Genomic DNA, 20,417 nt, shown 5'->3' on the forward strand with positions numbered 1-20,417 from the left:
CCTAATTCACACTCTTTCTTCTAGACTATCCTATGGAAATCATTCACAGATTGATGGTTCTTAATCTTTTTGGTCTAAAGACCTTTTACGTTTTTTAAAAATTAGTGAGGATTTTAAAGAGCTTCTGTTTATGTGGGTCATAGCTATCAATATTTACCATATTTGAAATTAAAACTGATACAACTTAAAAAATTTATTCATTTGAAAGTAACAATAAGAAATCTATTACCTGTTAATATAACATTTTTATAAAAAATAACTATATTTTCCAAAACAAAAAAAGAGAAGTGGCATCATTTTATATAGTTTTTGAAAATCTTTTTACTGTCTGCCTTAATCAAAGACAGCTGATTTCTCATATCTGCTCAATCATGCAATATGTTGTTTTGGTTAAAGTATATGAAGAAAATACAGCCTCACGTAGATAAGTAGTTGGAAAAGGGAGGAGTATTTTAATAGGCGAATAATATCTTAATGTTTTGAAAATAGGTTTGACTTGTGGGTCACCTGAAAGGCGTCCATGGAACAGTCTGAGGACTAGCCCAAGGTACACTTATCATGGAGAAAGATCTCAGAAACGACTTGTCATAGTCATCCACAGCTCAGTGCTAGGACTGTATTTCAAGTATATTCAGGGCGCGAATACCAAGAACTCGTTCTTTGGGAACCTCTTTTAGCACTCTTTGGCTTGGTAATGTCCCATTAGAAGCGGACCTCTCAGTTGCGTGAAGACAACACATCAGAGCAAATTGGGCTCTATTGAAGAGTAGAGAGGCTGGCAATCCTTTTGAAATTGACTACCATACTCAATAGTGTTAAGCATTTACTAAGCGCCTCTTATGTGTAGGGCACTCAATAAGGGTCTGGGGATTCAGATATAATAAACAAAATAAAACAGTCCTTTCCCACAAGAGGCTTACCATCTACATCTGACTTTCATATATTTGCTAGATACTGTAGCTCAGATCTTCCTAATTAAGTTGCTTGTTTACAATGTCCAGTTCACTCATTCATAAGGAACTAATGATATCTTGAAGTTTCATGCTAAAAATAAATTCCTCCTGGCCTACGGAGAAACCAGTGTATTCCAGTGGTAAGCCACGTGTTGGCAGTGTGGTGTGGTGGAAAGAACACCAGACTGTTGGTCAGGTGACCTGGGGTCAAATCCTAGCTTTGACACTGACTAGTTGTGGGCAAAGCATTTCATGTCTCAGAAAGAGCTTCATCTTCTCATTTGTAAAATGAGCATGACAATTCTACTCACAAGGTTGTTGTTAGTCAATTAATCACTCCATGTGCATTAACTAGTTGCCTCTGATGTGCTAGGCATTCTGTTGCTAAGCACTGAGTATACCCCTCAAAAAAAACCAGTCCTTGTCCTCAGGAAGCTTTCATTCTATTGGGGAGATACCCAACACCGACTGATAGGTTAGTGTGTTTTGCTGTTTAGTCATTTTCAGTCATGTCTAACTCTCCATGACCCCATTGGAGGTTTTGTTGGTAAAGATACTGGAGCGGTTTGCCATTTCCTTGTCCAGCTCATTTTACTGATGAGGAAACTAAGGCAAATGGGGTGGAGTGTCTTGCCCAGGGTCACACAGCTAATAAAAGTCTGAGGTCAGATTTGAACTCAGGTCTTCCTGACTTCAGGTCTGGCACTTTATCCACTCTGCCACCTAGCTGTCCCTTAAGTTGTTGTAAGAGTTAGTGTCAGTATGTAGTATAAGTTAGTATAGGAGATATGCAATGACTGGAGAGGAAAGGAGGGAGATACAATGCATTGACTGATGAGTTAGTATGTAAATACAAAGTATATACACAGTGACTGGTGGGAGAAGAAGAGAGAAGATGTAACACATCGGACTGATAAATTAGTATCGGTTATATACAAAATAAATACACGATGGGAGTAGGGGAGAGAAGGGAGATTAACAGCTGGGAGAATCCCATAAAGGCCCTCCAGGAGGTGAAACTTCTTACACTGAGCCTTGAAAGGATTTCTTCTAAGAGGCAGAGCCTCTAAACTAGAAAGGGCTCTTATTAACAACAAAATTAACAATAAACAACAACATTAACAACAAAAATAGTAATAAATTCTAGATCCAATCAACTTGCTGGAGGTAGGGCCTATTACTATCCCCATTATGCAGGTGAGAAGATTGAGGCAGGCAGAGGTTAAGTGCCTTGCCCAAGGTCATACAGGTAGAAAGACAAGTTTTCTATTGCTAAAAATGAGAGCTTCTGCAACATTGCTATTTTTCCTCTCTGCCTAGAAGAGCAGTTATATCTGAAATATGAAAAACGCCTATTCTGAAGTAAAGGGATTTGGGAATTTCTGATTCCTTAAATGGGAGAAAAATCTATATTTTTAATACTTTACTTTCATCTACTCTTACTCATTTCATTTATCCCTCATTTATCTAATCATCAAGTGACTTTCAGAAATTCTCTTCATTTCCCTTCTCTTCTCTGTGTCTCAGTTTCCCCATTTGGAAAGTTGATCTTGATCTCCTGTAAACTGAATATTCTCTGTTCTCTTCCCACTTGAACGCTCGTTGATGCAATGCTTCTAATTTAAAATTGGGCATCTGCTTAATACAACCTCCTAGCTTAACTTTTCCACCCTTCAACAATTCACTTTTGTGCACAAGATCAGATGGGCCAGGCCCAGGCCTTCACATGGGCTATATAAATAAGTGCACAATAGAATTCCTCATGAAAATAAATCATCTTTTCATATAAAATCTTCTGAAGACCATTTCTGGAAGAGTAATAGATCTGCCAGTCCAACACCTGCAGGGTTGGTAATAATTTACTCAGCCCTATTGGCTTTGGGGCAGGTCCTTCACTTGATAAATAGATCAATTAAACATCTGTTAATCACAACATTATCTCATCTTAAGGTGAAATACCTATTTCTCCTCAGCAGTTTCTCAGTGAGATAACATCATGAATTCCCTGATTCATGAGAGAAAATGCATTTTATGACTCAAATAAACTTGTTGGGAAACAATACCCCCTGCCCCTCCCGGGCCTTTAGAGGAAGTAATTGTTGGGGGGGGTGGGGAAGGGGATACCCCCATGTAACTTTTCCTCGGGCTTCCCTTCCCCCATCAACACAACCTTCCCATAACCTTAGGCTCCTGAACTTTCTTGTACATTTTAGGCCTTGATAATAAAGCAACATCTGCACAACCTACAAGTGGTTTACTGGAGTTAATTGAGTAAATTGAAGCAAGATGCAGAGCAGGGGTGATCTATGATCCTAGGTTGAGGGCCTAGAAGGGAGACAACAGATTTACTGCAAAGACAGTGGGCGGCCTTTAGTTGAGGCCCTGGTTCATGGGAAGCTTGAGGTCATCTGGGATTAAAATATCTTTAGAAACAAATGGAATAATTTGACTGAAATATAAGGAACACTGTGCCAGCTTGTGCCAGGAGACCAGGTGTGATTTATTTGCCTCCTACCCGACACATTTTTCTGATATCTGCCCCATTAGTTTGAATTTATAGATTATTGAGAGAATACCGATCTGTGTCTCCCTCTCTTGACATGTTTTCAGATGGGGAGAAAGTGGTCAAGCACATTGCAAGGTAAATATTGAATTGCCTTAAGGGGCTGGTCCTCAGGAAACTGTCCAGGTGGTAATCTCTACTGAAAACTTTTCAGAAAAGGCTAGCTAAACATATTCAAGCATCGCTTATTAAAAACGACATTAAACGATTGTACTCTTTTCTCATAATCTGTATAAATCATTAAGTTTAAGCACAATTCGCCACCTTGAAGCAATTGGATACAATGTAATTTATTTTATGGCCTCACAGATGCAAGGTATTTGCCGAGCTATAAATACAGAAAAGTGGCCCCCATAAGCAAAAACTCTCAGGATTGGCTCTCGTGACCCACTCAAGGACACACCCACAACACCCACAACATGGAGCTGGGCTTGCTCCGCCTTGGCTATTGTCCCTTTAGCAGTTTGACTGCTGCTTTATTAAATCCCAAATTCCTTACAAAACTGTACAATTTTAATAACTCAAATCCATGTATATCATAAAGCTGTCTAAATATACTTCACACCCTGGGTATCAGACGGATCAACTGGAGATGATGTCACTGTGCCTGATTAGCTAGAGCCAGTTGCATGACAAGATTTTATTACAAGTGTCACTTAGATTTTTTGACAGTTTTACAAGGCTTAATGGCTTTTTATTAAATACGCTGTGTTTCAAGGAAGCTGACAGTTCAGAATACCTTGTAAATACAGTGCCACGGAATTTCCTTAGAAGCCAAGTGAAGAAAAGCAGAAAAAACATCAAATAGTCCTCTTCATCCGTGGCTCCACAGCTCCATAAGACAAGAAGTTCAAAGAATGGTGAATTTGTATGTGACCTGCTGAGGTCACCTACTCTAGCACCCTAAATTCAAGCAGGTCTGCTTCTAAACCATCCCAGATGCCTTTCAAAGTTGTCCAAGGAAAGAAATTCCTCAATTTCCCTGGATAATCCACTCTAGGGTTCCCTTAAAATATGCTTTCTCCATGGAAAGACCAAAGAAGTTATCCCTCAGGCCATTTTGTTTTGTTTTGTTTGTTGTTTTCACCAGTCAGTTAACAGGCAAAGAAACTAAATTTGACCTTTCATTTTCTGGGCCTTGTTCTGCTAATGGCAACCTATTCTCAGAGGGTGGTACTGCAGAGGAATGAAAGCAGTCAGCTAGATTCAAGTTCACCACAACTAGTTGTTCAGGAGAGTAAAGAAAGGACACATTTTCTTTTTGTGGGTTGAAGGTAGTCATACCAAGTTGGGGAAGTGTCCATCCTGGATATCCACATGTAATATTCCCAGTGAAAGGAGCTAATTTATCACTGTGCTAGTTAACATAAAGTCAGAAACCTATGATCTGTTTTCTCTAAGTTTATATGTTGGTTCTTGAGTTGGTCTGAAATTAAGCTTATCAAGTCAGTTCTGAGTTAGGCACACATGAAACCAGTTGGCTTGTGGAATTTTCCCCATTGTACGTAATATAATAGTTTTAGATATATAGTCTTTATTACATTACAAAAAATCCTTTATTTGTCTAGATTCCAGGAAAGCATTTTGCAAAATTTCTCATGCAATTTCTATGGAAAAGCTAGAGAGTTGTGGGCTAGAAGATAGTATATTTAGATGATTTTGGAAATGACTGAATGGCCTGATACAAGAAGTAGTCATTAATTCTTTAATGTCAACTTGCAAAATTTCTAGTAGAGTCCAGAGAAGGGCAGCCAGGATGGTAAAACACCTTGAGTTCTTTCTGTATGAGCATTTGTAGGAAGAATCGAAGATGCTTAACCTGAAAAATGTAGGGTAGCTGAGGAGTGCAGTGATTACAGTGACTACAAGCATGGGCTTATAGTCAGGAAGACTTATCTTCATGAGTTCAAATCCAGCCTCAGATACTTACTAGCTATGTGACCCTGGGCAAGTCACTTCACCCTGTTTGCTTCAGTTTCCTCATCTGTAAAATGAATTGGAGACGGAAATGGCAAGCCACTCCAGTGTCTTTGCCAAGAAAACTCTGAAATAGGTTCAGAAAGCGTTAGACTTGACTGAAATGATTCAGCAATAGCAACCACCTGAAAAACAGAAAGTTTAGGGGAGGTGTGAGGGTCTTCAGGTATTGGAAAGTAGAAGGCCTTCAGGTATTTGGGCATATTCTGCTTGGCGGCAGAAGGCAAAATTAGGAGCAAAGAGTGGTAGTTACAATGTGGAAAATTTAGTCCTGATATAAAGAAAAACTTCATAATAATTTAGAGCTATTCAAAAGTAGAATGGGATGACAGGGAAAGTAGTAGGTAACCTCCTCACTGTAGGTAGTGAAGTAAAAACCCAATGACCACATACTGTAGAGAGAAGAACCTTTTTAAGCATAGGTTGGAATATACCTGACCAATAAGATGATCATTGAGTTTATTTTCAATTCTGAAAATTCTGTGACGAAAGGATAGATTGGAAGGGGAACATGGTGGAGACAATTCTATTAAAAGGCTATTGTTATAGCTCAGGTATGTGTTAATGGAGTTCTTTACTATGTGGTAGCAGTGGGTTTAGAAAGAAGGAAATAAATCGGAGTGGTAGCTCAGGACTTGGCAGTTAATTAACTATAAATGGTGATAGGAAGGAAAAGGTCAAAGATAGCCCCACAATGTGTTAGTACCACAGCCAACAATCATGACGTCAAAAAGAAGAAAACAGAGGGAAGGGTAGTAAACTCAGTTTGGACAGGTGGACTTTGAAGTGCTCTTGGGGTGTCCAAGTAGACTTATCGTATTAGCAGTTGAAAAGTTTGGTCTGGAACTCAAGAAAGGAGGTCAGGACTGGAATTACAAATTTGGGAATGATCTTTATGGAAGTAGTAGGTGAACCCATTAATGAAACTGAGTAGAACTTGAGCAGGAGAGGAGAAACGAGATGATGGAGATTACCCACCCAGAGATGCAGATTCATTGCTCAGGAATTACATAAAGTGAGAGGAGCAAAGAATTCTAAAGTAACAATAAATTGGCTGGGTGTGGAGAAAAGTGAATCTAGAGTGGGAGAGATGATCTGAGAGGATAGAAATGGAATAATGTACTATAAGTTACAGTAATGACAAAAATTAGTTTGAGTGAGAGAAAGGAAAAAGTGTAAAAGACAAGGATGTCTTGGTTGGAGAATGGAATTTCAAAGTTCTAGATCTAGAAAGTGGTATAACTCTCCAAATGAGGAAGTCTAAGAGTAAAGCCACACTGGTTTGTGACAGAAGTAGAACAGAGAAACTGAGAAATTGTGTGGTCAGGTAGTTAGAGGGGTCGGCAGTTTCATGATATCCCAAGGAAAGTGGCAGGGGATGGGGTAGAGAGGGAGATTGTGAACCATTGAGAAAGTCGGGTCCATAGATGACGACAAAAAGGTTAGGTCAAGGATGTTATAGACAGATTATCTGAGCAAAGGCACAGAAGTGGGAAAGTATAAACCATACACTAGGAACAGTAAATTTGGTTGTTCCACTATTTTCTCCCTCCAAGTTGTCCTTACTACCTTACGTCATCTAATTTTCCTTCTGCTCTTTGTTTTCCTGGGTTAAGGAGAGTCAGTATGGCATAGTAAAATAGGGGTGGGAAACCTATGGCCTCAAGGCCACATGTGCCCACCTCTGATTTAAAGAGATGGCCTGTGAATTAGGTAGATTTGGGTTCAAGTCTTTCTTCTGACACATACTGTTCATACTACCCTAGACAAGTCACTTGACTTCTCAATGGCCTCCAGGCAATTCTCTAAAACTACAGGGTGTTCCTAAAGTCTGGACACATAGGCAAAAAAGCATATTTTCAAGAAATGAAATAGATGAAATTTTTGACAATATTTTATTTAATTGGAATATTAACAAATAACATCTTCAATATGATTTCCATCATTTGTGATGCAAAGGTTGATGCACTTTGCAAGATTCACATGAACTCGATGCAATAATTCCACATTGCTGTTAATTTTAGCACATTCACTCTTTCTGCATCCAATCAAGTGTGTTGCATCTGTGATTTTCATTGAGCACAGCTTCTCCTTTAGCATACCCCAGAAAAAGAAGTCAAGGGGGCTTAGGTCTGTTAATATTTCAAATATTTCAAAATATGCATTTTTGTCTATGTGTCCAGACTTTAAGGACACCCTGTACAAGTTCCAGAGCCATTGCTGATTTGCAGTGATAGAAAGGACTGACTTACTGAGTGTTTCTTATATCATGAAATCACAGGCCAAGTCTTGGGGTGAAAAAAACAACATAAGATTTCTCTGTCTTCAAACAGGAACACAAGATTCTCTTTTTTCCATTTTTGTGGGAGAGGGAAAGCATAATTAATTTCCTTTAGGACTTTTGCCTAATTTCCATTAGTCCTATTATAATTTCTTTTAGGACCCTGAGGTCTAGAGGCAGTACTTGCTTACAAAGCTATCTTTACATTTGAGTAGACATTTTCTGTGGCTTATAGACAGATTGCCCCCTACAATGCTTGTTATATGCATCCACTGGGTGAGGACCTTTCATTATATGTAGGTCAGGTTCACCACAGGACAATATTTGCCAGTGACTCCCTCTTCTTGGCAATAGTAGTACAAAGCTAGTTTGTGGAAGAATGGAGGCTAGGGTCTGCATGTCCTGCCTCCCAGTCCAGTAATCTGCCCATCACACCATGTACCTTCTGAGTGTACCTTCCTCAACCACTCGAGGAAAATTGTAGCTCTGCCCACTCATTTCTTCCTTCACCTCACATGGGGCACCGCACATAGTAGGTACTTGATAAATATTGTTAAATTAGACTATGAGATGGACTTTGGGAGAGTAAAAAGAGACTAGATCAATGATGTTTCAGATATTTGAATCTTTTCATAGTGTTTATTAGTTTCATAGTTTATTAGCTCCCACCAGGAGCTGCCAAAAAACTTGTTCCTACCTCTTCTGAAATGTTCTCTGTCTTCTTTTCACCAGTACAAATCCTACTCACCCTTCAAAACTCATTTCCCATTCCAAGCCCATTTTCTCCTGGAAGCACTCCTTAGCTACTCCTATCCTCAACGACCGCCTTTTCTTCTTACTGTCTACAGTGTAGATGCTATACCATCTACCCAGAGCTTTTCACAACCTGTGTTACTGTTATTTAACTTCTTGAGCATGTATCCCTTATGTCCCCAATGAGATTGTAAGCTTGTTGCGGGTGGATACCCATTTTTTCATATCTTTGTATTCCCAACAGCTTCTCATACAATGCCTAGGGACCACTACAGTGATTGCATGTTGATAAATGTATGCTGATTGTTTAATCAGATAACAATCAACAATCAGATACATGGATCATAGGATCATAGATGATCATTCAATCCAGTTCTTTCATTTTTACAGATGAGGAAATCAAAGCCTGGAGAGAAGGACTTGTCCCACGTTCCATGCCTAGGAAATGGCAGGGGGGATTTGAGTTCAAATCCTAGGGCTCCATCCAAATCCACCACTCTTTGCTCTACACTATGTTGCCCTAACCATGCAGATGCTCTATTCAAAAATTTTTCATTGCCTTGCTATTGCCCCAAGATAGGAGGCTAATCCCCAGAGAGCATTTTAAGCCCTAAAAAATCTGGCTTCTAGTTTCATTTCCTATTATTCCCCTTCATGCACTCACTGTTCCAGTCACACTGTCCTGCCAGATATTTCTGGACATGACATTCTTCCTCCCACCCTCTGGCCTTTGTGGCCCCCGTGTCTGGCAGGCACTTCTGCTTCATCTCCACATCAATGAATCTGTAGCTCCCTTCAAAACACAGCTCAGGCTAGCCTGCTTCGTATATGAGATTTTTCCTGATCCCCCTTCTTTTTGGGGGGGGGGTTGAGGCAATTGGGGTTGTAACTTGCCCAAGGTCACACAGCTAGTAAATGTCTGAGGTTGGATTTGAACTCAGGTTCTCTTGACTCCAGGACTGGTGTTCTATCCACTGTGCCCCTTAGTGCTTTCTCCCCCTTGAAATGACCTTTCACAACTTCAAACTTGCTTTGTATTTGCTCATTTGTGTATATGCTTTATCCTCCAGTTGAATGTAAGGTTCTTGAGGACAGGCATTGGCTTTGGGGGTTGGGATGAGGGAGGTCTTTGTAGCCTCAGTACTTTTCACTGTCTTCTTATGCCCAGTACCCACCAAATACATGTTTGCTGAATAGGTGGCATCTGGGTGGCCCAGTAGATAGAGTGTCAGGCCTAGAGACCATTGTTTCAGTCATGTCTGACTCTTCATGACTCCTTTTGGGGTTTTCTTGGCAAAGATATTGGAGTGGTTTGCCATTTTCTTCTCCAGCTCATTTGACAGATGAGGGATGGGGTTAAGTGGCTTGACCAGGGTCATACAGCAAGTGCCTGAGGATGGATTTGAAATCATGAAGATGAGTCTTCCTGACGTCAGACCCAGCATTCTATCTGCTGCTCAACCTAGCCTGCCCCAGGAGACAGAAAGAGTCATTTGAGTTCAAATCTGACTTTAGACACTTGCTAGGTTCATGACCCTGGGCAAGTCGCTTAACTTCTATCTGCCTCAGTTTCCTCATCCGTAGGAATAATAATAGCACCTACCTCCCAGGATTGTTGTGAGGACCGAATGAGATAGTATTGGTAAAGCACTTAGCACGGTGCCTGGCACAGAGTAGGAGCTCAATGAATGTTAGCCGTTGTTACTGTCATTGTTGTAACGCCCAAGGCACCCGTTGCTACAGCCTCTGCACAGCTGAGGAGACATGAGATCCATCAGGGCTCTGCAGGGCCCCACCAATACTGCATCTTGCCCAAAGTGGAAGCACATGTGTGATGTGCCAAACTGAAAGATCAGAACCTGAAAGTCAGTCATGTTCCAGAAGCCGGAGCCAGATAAAAATCACAGGTTAGTCAGGAAATTACTCACGTTTAATCTGGGCCTAAGTCTCCTGAGAGAGAGTTGGCCTTTCCTGTTCTGCCCGGATGCTGCCCCAGGGAAAGATTTATCTTTTTTAATCCCCATCTGCTGGATGCTGCTGCTTCGAGAGATCTGGAAGGTAGGACCAGAGTGGGTGCCGTTGAAAGAATAAAATGGTGGTTTAGCATAAAACTGGAGTCATAAGAAACATCAAATCATAAAATAATCAAGTGGGGAGAAACCTCAGAAGTCACCTATTTCTTCCCCCTCATTTTCTATCAGTCAATCAGTCAATCAACAAATATTTATTAAGAACCTACTGTGTGTTGGACATCGTGCTTGGTGATGGAGATCCAAGGATAAAAGAATGAAACAATCGCTCCCTGAGCTTACGTTCTAATGGTAGAGACTGAACTGAGACACAAAAATAATTCAAGGTCACACAGCTCAATAGTGGCTTTCTTAATATTACTATTTTTAAGAATTTGAAGTCCTTAACTACATTGAGAGGCACATGTTTTCAGCTCACTTTCTGATCGCTTATATATCCCTTCCTTGAACTTTGAAAGTATTGTAGGTGTTATTAGGCTTAGAGAATCTTGACTATATCCAACGATCATTGGACACAAAGGAAGAACAGATGGGAAGCAGCATTATATCCAGCAGTCTGGTAGGTGTGGTCCACACAGACATGTTTCCAACACATCAGTCAACCATTGACCCTGGGGTAGAGATGCCTGGATGGGGCCTGGGAGTTCTGCTCACCTTCCTTGCATTCCCAGGCAGAGTCACAAAAACCAAGGGCTCACTCTCACCAAACTAAACCTGTGTCTGATCCTCTCATCAACCAGCTGCTTCTCATGTCTTTTCCAGAATAAATGCTACCTTCAGATTAAAGTATGGCAACCTGGGTAAAATTTTCACCTAGGGACAAGGTGGCAATTCAGTATTTGCTTGTAAGGTAGGATGTAAGCATCACTTTTCAGAATAACATTTTTAGCTCAGAATAAGTGAAAATTTTGCTCCTGATTATATTTTACAATGTTTTACAAATGACATGCTCCCAAACACCCTCTCCTCTTGAACACTGGAGCTCATGATGTGAAACCTGATTAGTTTTCTCAGCTAGGCAGAAGGTTAGCTCTGTCTCTCTCTGTCTTAACATCCAAAAATTGGCCTCTAGATCATACACTGCTCAGTGTTCGGAGCCTCCCTTTTGAGCCGTGCCATCACAAAGGAGACGGTGTCTGAACTTTTGGGAAATGATGCCACCTTGCCACACTTTATACCAGTAGAATAAGTCACATTTTTTTCCTTTCGTTTACCAGCTTTCATGTAACTACTGACTGTCGAGTCCAGTGTGCAAACAATTTGCACGGCTGCTGAATCTCTGCATGAGCAAGGGGCTCTTCCAGGAGTTATAATGTCACATCTATTCTGTTAGGTTGGGAATTTTCAGGTCCTGACAAAATTCCCCAAGACATCTTGTCTTTTCGTTAAAATAAAGAGTGATTAGATGGAAGACCAGTTCAGCCTTCTTTCTTGCTCCTGTACTATTTTTATCAAGAGTTAGCATCCTACTCAGTTCATATAAGAGGAAAGATATATTTGCTCATTCAAGCAAGAAAGACAGGGAGAGATAATGTATAGGAATCAGGAGCATGTCAGACAATATGACAGAAAATCCATCTATGTCAAACAGCTGCACTAGACTGGACAATAGATGGCCACGTGCAGGCAATGTCATGAGTAGAAACTATATGATGGTAACAGAGGAAATTAAGAATGTTATCTTAGGACTGTGGGCTGGTGCAGACCCTCATCAACTCATGCTGGACTATTGCAATAGTCTTCCAATTGGTCTCCTCGCTCACATCTCTTCCCACTCCAGTCTCTCCTACACTCAACTACAAAACGATCTTCCTAAATCACAGGTCTGCTCATGTTGCAGCTCTACCCCCCATTCAATAAGCTCCAGTGACTCCCTATTCCCTCCAGGATCAAATAGAAAATCCTCCATTTGGCTTTTAAAAACTTTTATGACCTGGTCCCTTCCAACCTTTCCAGTCTTACTCCCTTCCATATACTGTACAGTCCAGTGACATTGACCTCTTTGCTGTTCGTCACATTCAGCATGCCACATCTTGACTTCACACATTTTCACTGGTTATCTGCCATGCCTGGAATGATCTCCATCCTTTTTTCTGACTCCCAGATTTCTTCATCCTTTATTCCTTCATCCTTCATTCCTTCATCCAAATATGCTTCTCATCTTTGCTAAAATGTCACCTTCTGCAATAAACCCTTCCCTCTCCTCCTTAACAGTAGTGCCTCTCTCAGAGATAATCTCTAGTTTATCCTGTATGTATCTTGTTTGTATCTAGTTGTTTACATATTGTCTCCCCCATTAGATTGTGAGCTCCCGAGGGCAAGAATTGTTCTTGCTTCTCTTTATATGTCAGTGCTTAGCTCAGTGCATGACTCATAGCAGGAACTTAATAAAGCTTGTTGACTTGGCTTGATGACTTGCCACATATAAGTGATTCTCTTAGGCATTCCCTCGAATCTTAGTCGACAAGAGGATTTAAATCTGGAAGGGAATTTCAAGATTAATCCAACCCTCTCATTTTACAGAAACTGAGGCCCAGAGAGATGAAGCAGCATAACCAAGTCACATTGCTAGTGAGTAAAAGCATCTAGATTTGAACTTAGGTCCTCTGACTTCAAAGCTAGTGACCTTTCTACTGTTTCATGTTGCCTATCCAAATACCTTTGTTGTGAAATTGTTTCAAGTATTGTTGTAGTTCTTCTCTGACTTGCATTGAAATGTATTGCCCTTTTAGCTACATTCAATAAAGAAATCCTTTCATATAGAGACATCATTTTTGTCACTCTCACCCTAAGAGAAAACAGAGCCCCAAACCATAAGGTCAAACTGATTAATTATAACACTTAATAAATGGACACATTCCTGTAGTCCAGTTTCACCCTGTTGTTCTCTCTGAACCCAAGGTGAATTGGTAACCAGCAGGCATTTGGGTCTTTGAGTGGGTTCAGTTGGGGATGCACTGAATCTCTGTCTTGGAGACACCAAACCAGCCTTAGCCCTTGAGTAGATGCAGAACTCTTCCTCTGATTTAAGGATATAGCAAGGTAGGGATAAAATTCCATTGGACCCAAACTGAAACTGATGCTCAGAGAAACTGAGAGGGTGGTGGCAGAGGCGTTTTCTTGGGCCCATTTGTTGTCACTGCCAAATCTTTCCTGGTGCCATTCTAGTACTAGGGCAGGGATTGTTTCATTTTGGGCTTTCTATCCCAAGCAGCTGGTGGGGTCCCTGGCATGTAGTAATCACTTCTTATATGTGTACTGAGTTGCTAATTTGAGTTGGTTGACTTTATACAATTACTTATCTAGAAACCTGCCCCATAAGGTACCATGAACTGCAGTTATCTCATGATATCATCACAGTAAGGAATGTTTAATAAGCTCCCCCCTCACAAGCTGGGTGAAACAGAGGTGACGTCTTTAAAAAATGCATGTGGTCTGGACAGGTAGGAAGCAAGTGGTGAACATGGAGTACAGCTGTAGGCTTCAGAGTTTTTGTGTGATCATCTGTTAAAAATGGGTTTCCAGTGAACATCACCCAGGGAATGCACCAAAAGATGCCAGAACTTCTCAGACTCATATTGAACAGCTGATGTCTGGAGAAAGACTTTAGCATTTTTTCCACCCAGCGATAATGGAGGTTATGCTTGCTGATCAAAGCCAGTGATCTCGACAATTCAAATTTCTGGGAGCTACTGCTATCAGAATATCAGCTGAATTGGTAATACCGAATTAAGTGGATTAATGATTGATGTGAGTCGGTAAAATCTGGTGTGTTCCTGCACACAGATTAGGCCTTTCCTAGGCTGGGTGAGAGAGCAGGACTGATGATCCCCAGTGATAAGTCATTGAGGTGGCATATGCCCTTCTCTTTTAAAAGAGATGCTAAAAAAAATTAAAAGTAGGGAGGAGAAATCTAAAATAATAAAACCATAGAATAGAATCACGGAATTGTTTTCAGAGCTGAAGGAGCCCTTAGACAAAGAATGGTTGAGCATGGATTGTTTTTGCTTATCTAGCCTATCTCCTTCAGTGCTTTGTACAACACCTAGAACCTAAGTATCTCGCATGTAATAAGTGCTTAGTATTTATGAAGAATAGCTTCCTACATAATAATGTGTCTTCTACCAAAAGCCACTTGATCCCCTCAGTTGTTAGGACTTATTCTCTCCTCATATCATCATGTTGTTAAGGATCCCCACCCTGAAAATACTTTGTATTTATTTTATATGCACAGCCAGGTATCGATTAATGCCAATAATGGATCCCCTGGAATAGTCTCATTATTCAGATTCACACTGCATATTTCCATTGGCCTGGAAACAATTACCATATTTTACATAATAATAACTTCAAATAGTGTGCATTCAAATACATGCAACCACTTCAAAGGATACATAATTTTTTTTGGAGGGGGTAAGGCAGGGCAATTGGGGCTAAGTGACTTGCGCAAGGTCACCCAACTAGTAAGCGTGTCAAGTGTCTAAGGCCGGATTTGAACTCAGGTCCTCCTGACTCCAGCACCAGTGCTTTACTTTACACTGCCCCACCTAGCTGCCCCAAAAGGATACATTATTCACAGTAATCATGACCAAGCTGTGTTTTGTACTTACTTATCAATATACGTTTTGTTTCCCCCCAGTTACTCCAACCTTCTTGAGGATATGAATTATATAGATTTTGTCTTTGTATCCTCAGCACCGAGCACACAAGTGCTTTGCGTATAGTAGGCCCTTTATGAATGCTTATTGGATTGGATTGAATTAATAAGTGATTGTTGAATGAATGAATGTATGGGAACTCAGAATTTCCATTGTACTGTATTGACTATGGAAATCATGGAAATAGCCAGCAAAGAAGAGATGAATAAATAAAGGTCTGTAAAGATTTGGACCCAGAAATCCTCTTTTAGAAGTAAAAATTTACTAACTTGAACCAAAGATGAGAAGGGGCGGGGAAAGCCCAGCTGTAATGCATTATTGAGTTTCTTGAAAACAAACAAACAAATCAAGTTCCATGTTCTATGTGGGTATTTAGTTTAGGAAGGAAGAAAGATATCTTGAGGTACATTGCACTGTTTGTTTATTTTTTGAGACCAGTTCTATTTTGCCTGAGCTGGAAGTCCATTGGCCTCTCACAGCCCAATACCACTACTAATTGGTGAAGAGCTTTGACCTGTTCCATTTTGGACCTGAGCCTACTTACCCCTCCTTAGGCAGCCTGACCCCTACGCCACCGTCCTGAGGACTTGCTATATTGGTGCCAGTGTTAGTGAGGATATCCAATCAACTTAGCCCATTTTAGCTCAGAACTCCTGTGCTCAAGTGACCCACCAGCTTCAGCCTCCCTGCTAGGTGGGGACGCAACTGTGCCCAGATGCATTGCATTTGAAATGCCAAATTAGTTGCTAAATATTATGCAAGAGTTAAACTACAGAATGAAAACGAAGTACTTATTTGAAAACATGACTCCCTACCCTTTCCATCTCTTCATCTCTTCTGCCATTTGATCATTCTTGCAGCAACCATCTATTAAAACATCTGCTATACTTAGAACGCTGGGTTTGGCCCGGTGGTTGAGATCCAAAGTTTCAAAAACATAGTTCCTGCCCTCATGGATCTTACAGTTCAGTGTTAGAATTCTAGAATGATGTTGAGACGGTGTGGTGTAGTGTATAGGGGACTAGCAGGGGAGTCTGGAAGACACAGCTTCAAATCTTGCCTTTGGCACCTTCTGGCTATGTGGCCATGGATAGATCAGTTGACAGTCCAGTGCCTCAATTAACTCCATAAAATATAAATGATAGAAGAGTCACTGATTTTCATCCATAGAGATATTTCTACATGGGGATTTCCCTATACAGATGAAATCACACAAATGAAAATATATAATAGTTCTCTCTCTCTCTCTCTCTCTCTCTCTATATATATATATATATATATACACATAACATATAATAGTTTTGAAATAGGAGAGTAATGACAAAAGGAACCAAATGACAACCTATAGGAACTAAATACAGTCAAACTGTTGATAGGGTAACAGAAGCGATTCTTACATCTTGCTCTGCTTTGGTCACAGATCCTCATGGACTGATTGCCTTTGTTCTGCCTCTATAAGTTTGGTTGCTTTGGTGAGCAACAAAAATGAATCCATTATGCTAGAATTGAATTTAAAATGCCCCCAAATGTGAGAGTAAAGAGAAGTAAGCTGAAATCACTCATTCAGAAAGTTAAGCACCTACTGTGTGCCAGTTTACTGAGCATCTTACAATGGTTGAGAGCGGGATAGCATGTCAGAGATGGACTAGAAAGTACAAATCATCTAATCCAACTTCCTTTCCCCTTGGTTTAACAGATAAAGAAACTGAGATCTAAAATGTATAAGTGACTAACCAGCCAGTGGCAGACTTGGAACCTGGATCCTTGTCTTGTGATTCTTAATCTATTTACAACCCCATGCTGCTATCTCATTACGCATTGCAGACAAAGGCAACTAACTCTCCTGAACCATTGTTTAGTTGGAGTCATGATTCGAAATCATTTTCCAGTACCGGGATGGATTCGCAGTGATCCATGCACATTCTCTGGCCAGGCCCTTTCATGACTCATGGCACGTATTTACGAGATGGCTGACCAATGTTAGGAAGGCCATCTGTGGCCAATGATAAAAAGTTAGGATAAGGCAGGACTTTGACTCCTGGGGTGGGGGCAGTAATTAGCATGCAGTTATTGAGGGCCAGGAGTAGGTTAAGCAAGCTAACTTTAGTCACTTTAGTGTTGCATTTTCTTTTTTTCTTTAAAAAAAAAAACACAAAACCTTCTAGGGAGATGAGGACAAGAGCTAAATGGGAGGAGCAGAAAAAGAAAGGACCCTTTCCCATTGTAGCAGTTTACAGAGAGGAGGCAATGGAGAAACAGGTCAAGAATTTCATCAGCACTGAGTTGTGATTTTTAAATCTGGCCTTATTGAATTAAAACTGAATTTTATTGACTAGGAAGGGGGAGGAGGAGGGGGAGGGAAGAGCAGAGTGGGGCAAAGGAGATTGAATGTCCACCTTCCTTAAAGCACACTTCTACCAACTTTTGTTTAAGTTTATTATTGGTGGTAGATCCTGTGCCACATATTAATAAAACAATGGAATTTTTATTTCTTTTTCTCATAAATTACATAATTCAAACCTTAAAACACCTTTAATGAACACTGACTCGGCATGTGGCACTTAATAAAACTGGACTAAACTCGTTTTCTGCTTGACAGGCTACCAGCGGAGAATGTGCCTTACGAGTAAATGATTAAGAGGCAGAAATCTTTTCTGGACTCCACTATTAAACACTTCAAAGATTTTCAAAGTCAGATAAAATGAAAAGCAAATGTGTTTCACTGCCTCTCAAATACCTCAAATGTTTTAGCAGGTGCAAGTAATGAAACCTTCTGTAGTGACAGCGTTTTAGGGTCTGCAAAGTGCACCCTACTGAATGCTGGGAATTTAGGGGCTTACCTCATCAAAATTCATGATTTTCGATGAGGAAAGATGTTTGTCCTTAGTACCCATCTACATATGTAGTGCAGAAGGGAACTATCCCAGTGTCTTCTCATGTCATGGCCTCAGCTTAACCCTTTCTTTACTCCAGCGAGCTTCTTGGACTGCTCATTGGCTTGTCCTTCCCGTGGTCCTTTGCCCTTGGGAACTTCATTTTAAACTTCAGTATCTTGGCTAGGACTTTCATTTGTAGCCTGACCATGCCAGGCATATAGATAAACAGACAAATATGTTTAGTTTATTAGCCTTTTGGGGAGGATTGTCAATAGACAAGTTATTCTTAATACCAATAGAAATAGGGAAGGAGGGGGTAACTAGGTGGCACAGTGAGTATAGCACTAGCCCCGGAGTCAGGAGGACCTGAGTTCAAATCTGGCTTCAGATACTTGTCACACTTAACAGCTGTGTGACCTTGGGCAAGTCACTTAATCCCAATTACCCTGGCTTCCCTCTACAAGAAAAGAAAAAAAGAAATAGGGAAGGACTGGAAGTTCGATTTCCAGGGAACTCCTGGGAAAGGTAAATCTTTATTCTCTACATCTTATCATCTTAGAGAGTAACCTAATGAGCTTAAGTGACTTGGCCAGGGTCACATGAGTAAATATATGTCATAGGTGGGACTTGAACCCAACTTGAGTCTGGCTTTAAGGCCAGCTCCCTATCCATTAGGACACACTGCCACACATATCAGTAGCTCAAATTTATATGATGAAGATAGAAAGTGATATCCACATCCAGAGAAAGAACTACAGAGGCTGAATGCGGATTGAAGCACACTGTTTCTCTTTTTCTTTCTCATAGTTTCTTCCCTTTTGTTCTGATTCTTCTTTCACAACATGACTAATATGGAAATATATTTAATATGCTTATACATGTATAGCTTATATCATGACATCTTGGGGAAGGGGGAGGGCAGGAAGGGAGAAAAAATTTGGACAAAATCTTATAAAAGTGAAAGTTAAGACAAAAGAAAATTAAAATTAAATATTAAAAAATATAGATGCTTTACAGTGTACAAAAGGCTACAGAATAATAATTGATATTAACATGGTACATCATCTATTTCATTTTGTTTGATCTCAATCATAGCTTTGTGAAGCAGTTCAGGTATTCTCATTTTACAGAGAGGAAAACTGAGGTTTAAAAGAGGGATTTACCAGTTTTCAGTCATTCAACTATTAAGTGTCAGAACTGGGAATTAAACTCATGTTCTGATTGTAAGTTCAACCCTTTTCCCATTGTATTTCGCTGTATCCATTTTTAGATGAATTTTTACTGACGTCTTTTGTTTGCATGCCACGGATATTTTCCAATATATCTTTTCTCCTCCTCCCAGAGAGCCATTGCTTATAGCAAAGAATAAAAAAGAAAAATGACTCCAGAAAAACTAATCAACTTATGGAAAAAGTCTGAAATCACATGCCATGTTCTAGGCCTATGCTCTCCTATCTCTGCAAAAAAAAGTGGGGAGGAGCAGTGCTGCCTCCATTTTTAAGAATGTTTAATTCACTGGTGATGCAAGATGGAAACCCTTGCCTATTGTCTTATTAAGAATTATGAAGATACACAGGCCAGCTTCTCTAAAACATGGTGATTTACAACTTCTTTAAGAAATATTGATGAATCTAGCTGAAATCAAGTGGAGGCCAAGCAAGCAGCACGGTACAGTGACTGGAGAGCCTCAGAATCTGGGTCCGAATCTCACCTCTTATGCTTACAAGCGATGTTACTTTAGGGAAGTCACTCTCTCTGGGCCTTAGTCTCCTCTGTAAAATGAGGCAGTTGGACTAGATGGCCTCTGAGATCCCTTCCAGCTTTATAGTCCTGTGTTTTCTGGCTTTTCCACAGGTTGTCTGTTTAAATTTGGACAAACCTCTTGAAATCTGGCTTCCTGAGTTTCCTCACCTGTGAAATGGGCATTAGGAGGCACCCTGACAACATGACTCGACTTCAGTATACAGTATAACCCAGCAGGGTCTTGGAAGGCTAGCACAGCACTCATAGCCATTCGGTGCTCTAAGCTCATTAAGAGCGCTGCTCATTATATCACATTTCTAATCAAGGCTCTCAAAGTGCTCTTTACCTCTTATCTCACTAATCTCACAAGCACTTGTTTATGAGGCCTCAAATTTTATACCCCCCATTCTATAATGTGAAGGGCAATTACATAGCATTCCGAGAGTCAGTGGAGGAGAAAAAAGGGTCTTAGAATAGTTCAGTATTTTCCTTAGAGAATAGCCCAGCAACGATTGTTATCAGCGTAATGCTTCCTGAAGGCCAGGTAACAAAGGATTACTTACCTTTCCTCTTCCTAAAGAGC

This window comes from Trichosurus vulpecula, chromosome 8 (assembly GCF_011100635.1).
Source record: "Trichosurus vulpecula isolate mTriVul1 chromosome 8, mTriVul1.pri, whole genome shotgun sequence".
Taxonomy (NCBI): domain Eukaryota; kingdom Metazoa; phylum Chordata; class Mammalia; order Diprotodontia; family Phalangeridae; genus Trichosurus; species Trichosurus vulpecula.